General features: G+C 37.8%; 1 non-coding gene across 1 annotated transcript; it reads right to left on the reverse strand.

The window, feature by feature from the left end:
- Positions 1-614: 614 nt before the first annotated feature.
- Positions 615-687, reverse strand: TRNAG-UCC (transfer RNA glycine (anticodon UCC)). The gene has a single exon. It is a non-coding gene; the product is annotated as a tRNA-Gly (tRNA).
- Positions 688-5,395: the final 4,708 nt, after the last annotated feature.

Here is a 5,395-nt window from a genome sequence, read left to right on the forward strand (position 1 = left end):
CAGGGAAGGCCTCTTTTGGCCACATACTCCTTTAATTCTTACTTGTAGAGAATCCACCATTTCCCCCTTGTACTTGAAAGAATATATTCAAGATATGGAAATCATGGTTGACATGAGTTTCCCTCAACTATTTAAAGATGTTATTTCATATCTTCTGGTTCCTGTTATAAGCTGTCTGAATAACTCTCATTCCTCTGGAGAGGATCTGTCTTTACTTTCTGGCTGCTAGTAACATGTTCTCTTTGCCTCTGGTGTTCTACAGTTTCACTAATATATGTATAGGTATGGATTTGTTTTTGCTTACTCTGCTTGGTATATGCTATCCTTGTATCTGTAGATTCTTGTCTTTTATATGTCCTGAAAAATTCATGGTCATTATCACTTTATTTTATTTCAATTTTTTTTTTTTTTTTGCCATACCATGTGACATGCAGGGATCTTAGTTCCCCAACCAGGGATCAAAACTCCTGCATTGAAAGCACTGAGACTTAACCACTGGACCACCAAGGAAGTCCCTATATCTTTCTCTTTTATTCTTATTTATTTTTTTATTTGGCTGCAGTGGGTCTTAATTGTGACATACAGGATCTTTAGCTGTGGCAGGTAGCATCTAGTTCCCTGCCCAGAGATTGAACCTGGGCCCCCTACATTGGAAGTGCAGAGTCTTAGCCACTGGACCACCAGGGAAGCCCCTGTCTCTTTAAATATTGGTTCTCCTTTATCCTCTCCATTTTCTGTTTCTGGGGCTGTGATTTAATGTATATCATATTTCTCACTCTATATATGTTACCTCTCTCCCTATCATATGTTTCACCACCTTGTCTCTCTGGTTTGTGTCCTCCATCATGTTATCAGTTTTATCTTTCAGGTTACTCAATCTTTCTTCATTTCTCCCTGTACTTTGCTTAACTTTTCTACTATTTATCTTTAAATTTGAATAATCACACTTTTCGTCTTAAGAAGTCCAATTTGTTTCTTTTCCAAATGTACCCTAGCATTTCAGATAGTCTCTTGTGAATTGCTTAGCTTTACAATCCATCTTTTATTTTGTAAACATGTTGTAAATATATAAAAAAATGTGTATTTTCTGTATATTATCTTCTGGATCTGATAATTTCAATGTCTAAAGTCTTTAGAAGTTTAAATCTATTGATTATTTCAGCTTACTCTCACTCAAGGCAGAAGAAATCCTGGAGAAAGTTCTGAAAGTGCAAGAATATGAGTTAAGAAAAAAGAACTTCTCAGATAGTGGAAACTCTGGGGATCCAAGAACAGATGAATCTAGGGATAAAATATGGCACAAGAGTTGAAATCTATAGCCTGGGCTTCTACTTGGTGCTGGATAGGCTAGGTTTCAGCACCACAGGAAGGCTGCACTAGGGCGAAACAGAATCAGCAAAGAGGCGGCCACTGGCTGGTTCTAGCAGAAGTACAATGGGATCATTCTTCTTGGCAAAATAAATTCCCATTTCTATCCAAAAGGTCAATAAAAAGTTTGCAGTGAAATAAAAAAAAAGAAAACCTCGCATTAGTAAATTCCTGCATTTTGAATGCTACACAACAGTAAATAATAATATATAGATGAAATGGAAACATTTCTAGGAATACTGTATGTCAATTAATAAAACTCACACATAATAGGAATAAGCCCTGAACAGATGATAACTACAGAAGAAATCTAAATGGCAGTAAAAAATCTACACCTAAAAAAGGCACTAGACAGAGAAAGACTTATGAGTAAGCTCTACCGGTGTTTCAAAGACCATATTACTCCAATGAGACCTTTAAACACATGTAAGTATAAAAACATATTCTTTTATTCTCTGAAGCCAGCAAAATCCAGACAGCTCTTAAACTGGCTAGCTCTCCAAAGAAAATTTCAGACAAATTTCACTTACAAATATATGCCAATATAGGACTTCCCCGGTGGTCCAGTGGTTAAGACTTCATGTTTCCACTGCAGGGGGCACGTGTTTGATCCTTGGTCAGGGAACTTCCACACACCATAAAGTGCTGCCAAAAACAAGTATAAGCCAATATACACAAACGTTTATTGAGAGACAGGCTCTGTGGAACTCTTGTGTTTCCTCACATCTTACAAACAGAGATAATAACTGCCCTTTTGTTCCAGGCTATGATTTCAAGGATGCTTGCATAGTCAAAACCCTGGAAGACAGTGATAGAACCTCCAGCTGGAATAGAGGCGAAATTGCTTACTGTATAATAAAAATGATGTCTCTCTCCAGTGTCTTTTCTTGTTGTTGTTCAGTCGCTAAGTCATGTCTGACTCTGACTCCTTGAACTGTAGCTCGCTGAGCTGCTCTGCCCATGGGGTTCTCCAGGTAAGAATACTGGAGTGGGTTGCCATTTCCTTCTCCAGGGGATCTTCCCAGACCAGGGATTGAACCCACGTCTCATGCATTGGTAGGCAGATTGTTTACCACTGAGCCACCAGGAAGCTTGTCTTTGCTTACTTCTCTATATAAAAGATTCAGGTTCCTAAACCTTGGAGTTCTTCAAATGTGATATAATCCTGCTGGCTGTATAGCACCTGCCTGTATTGCGGGATTTACGAAGCAAGGGAAACCAATGGAAACTTGATGCTTATGCTGTTTGTTGTGCTGTGAATAATAAAGTTGTCTGTCTTTGACCCAAGGTCGTGGGTATTCTGTTAGTTTATATGATACTATGGTTAACTTCTTAGCTTACAAGCATGTAGAAAAAAAATCTCGTAACTTTCACAGTTCTCAATAAAGTCTGAAACTATTATAACTATTCCCAGGTTGAATTCAATGTGTGAAAAGATCATATATCATGGGAAATAGGGTTTATTCTAGTTGTTCAAAGATGATTCATCATTAGGAATCTGTTAACGTAATCGACTATATTAAAAGAACAAGAAAATGAAGCATATGCTGAAAAATCATTCATTAAAATTTATTACTTATTTCTTATTAAAATTAAATAAAACAGTGAACACCAATAAAACCATTACTAAGCTAGGAACATGAAAAAAAACATTGCTTAATTTAAGAAAATGTTTTTATAAGGAACAAACAACAGCGCTTTCAAAGCATTCCCATTAAAGATAGGAACAAGGCAGAACTTTACACTATTACCTATACTTTTCAACATTGAGCTAGAGCCAACTAGGCAGTAAGAATAATGAACAAGAGGAATACATAACTGAGAAAGAACAGAGATTTGCCATTTTGCAGTTGGGTAATATTACCCTCTAAAAAATGCAAGAGAATCATCTAAAGAACTGTTAAAACTAATGAGATATTTCAGAAGCACAATCATGATCACATATAAGATTTATACACAAAAATCCAGGGCTTTCCTTTATAGAATCAATAATCAATTAGAAAATATAAATGAAAAAATATTTCATGCTAAATAGCAATAAAATCTATAAAATTCCTAGGTATAAGTTTAACAAGGAAAAGGCAAGCTCCATATCACATATACAGATTTTTTTAGCAATTCATAAAATCTCACTGAATGTCATAAAAAGAAAAACATGCTCTTGAATAGGAAAACTTAATACATAATGATGTCACTGTCCCCCCAAACAATTAGTAAATATAATTTAATACCACTTGATGTTCCCAAAGAATTTTTAATGTAACTAAAGAATTTTAGGGACTTCCCTGGCAGTCTAGGGGTTGACTTCCACACTTCCATCATAGGGCACTTGGGTTCAATCCCTGGCAGGAAATTAAGATCCCATATGCCAAGAAGCCAAAAGAAAAAAAAGAAAGAAAAATTCCAGCACTTATTTGGAGCAGGAAGTAATGTATGAGACAATTCTGGAAAAAGAAAAAATACATATGTGTGCATCTTCCTCCTCTTATTAGCTATTAAGATATAGCATTTACAGAATTTAAAACAGCATGTATCAGTGCATGAAAACACAGTGGCTCTAGGAGACAGTCTTGAGATTCCATTAAGGAACCCACCTACATTTAGAATATTCTGAAGGCATTTTAAATCAGTGGAAAAAGGAAAACACACTAAAAGAGTTAGAGCACTTGGAACCCATGAATAAAATGTAAATTTAAACTCTTATTTATTACATTTTACTGTAATTTTCTTCTTTTATTTCCCTGCCCTTTGCTTATCCAGTCCTTTTGATTAACCTCTAGGTCTTTTTCATCTTCTGCAAAATGAAAAGTTTAATATTTATTTACTCTCTCATGGGGTCTCATCTTTGCTTCCTGACAACTCATTTGGAACCTGCTAAGTTCGTCTGTCCATAGAATTTTCCAGGCAAGAATGCTAAAGTTGATTGTTATTTCCTACTCCAGGGAATCTTTTCAACCCAGGGATTGAACCCAAGTCTCTTAGGTCTCCTGCCTTGGCAAGTGGATTTTCTACCAACTGCACCAACTGGGAATCCCCAAGGAGGCTCATTTCTTTATTGGCTTCTGACTTCAACTTGTCAGTCTTCAAGGGAGAGAAGACCATTTTCTCTCTGGGCTTCTCTCTGCCCTCTGCTAACTGTTGGTAACTGCTTCTTGTCAGAACAGTGAACTCCCAGCCCTGATTGCCTGCCAGGCTTTTGCTTGGAAAAAGGAGTGCACAGTTTGGTTCGCTTTTGAAGCTTTAAACATTTCTACAACAGGAACAAGTAGACAACACCCAATCAACCAACTAAACAAAATCGCCTAACTTCTGGCAGAGCTAGGCAGAGAAGGTCACAGGGGTGATCACACCAGTTCAGAGCCTGAAGGAACTGCTTCACTGTGAGCTCAGCCTCACCTGGGCCCAGACATCAGTTCAGCCTCCTACGCAGGGCTGCCTTGATTCCCCTTCTCTTTCTGATTACTCCAGAGTCACAAGTGTCCTAGCCTGCAGATAGACAGAATGTGCCCTTGAACTCCACCCTAAAGCACAGGAATTTGAGCTTGGGGCTAATGTCTTGCTTTTTAATATGCTGTCTAGGTCGGTCATAACTTTCCTTCCAAGGAGTAAGCGTCTTTTCATTTCATGGCTGCAACCACCATCTGCAGTGATTTTGGAGCCCCACAAAAATAAAGTCAGCCAGTTTCCCCATCTGTTTGCCATGAAGTGATGGGACCAGATGGCATGATCTTAGTTTTCTGAATGTTGAGCTTTAAGCCAACTTTTTCACTCTCCTCTTTCACTTTCATCAAGAGGCTCTTTAGTTCTTCTTCACTTTCTCCCATAAGGGTGGTGTCATCTGCATATCTGAGGTTATTGATATTTCAAAAAGCAGAGACATTACTTTGCCAACAAAGGTCCGTCTAGTCAAGGCTGTGGTTTTTCCAGTGGTCATGTATCGATGTGAGAGTTGGACTATAAAGAAAGCTGAGTGCCAAAGAATTGATGCTTTGGAACTGTGGTGTTGGAGAAGACTCTTGAGAGTCCC

This window comes from Bubalus kerabau, chromosome 11, assembly GCF_029407905.1.
Source record: "Bubalus kerabau isolate K-KA32 ecotype Philippines breed swamp buffalo chromosome 11, PCC_UOA_SB_1v2, whole genome shotgun sequence".
In the NCBI taxonomy this organism is placed as follows: Eukaryota; Metazoa; Chordata; class Mammalia; order Artiodactyla; family Bovidae; genus Bubalus; species Bubalus kerabau.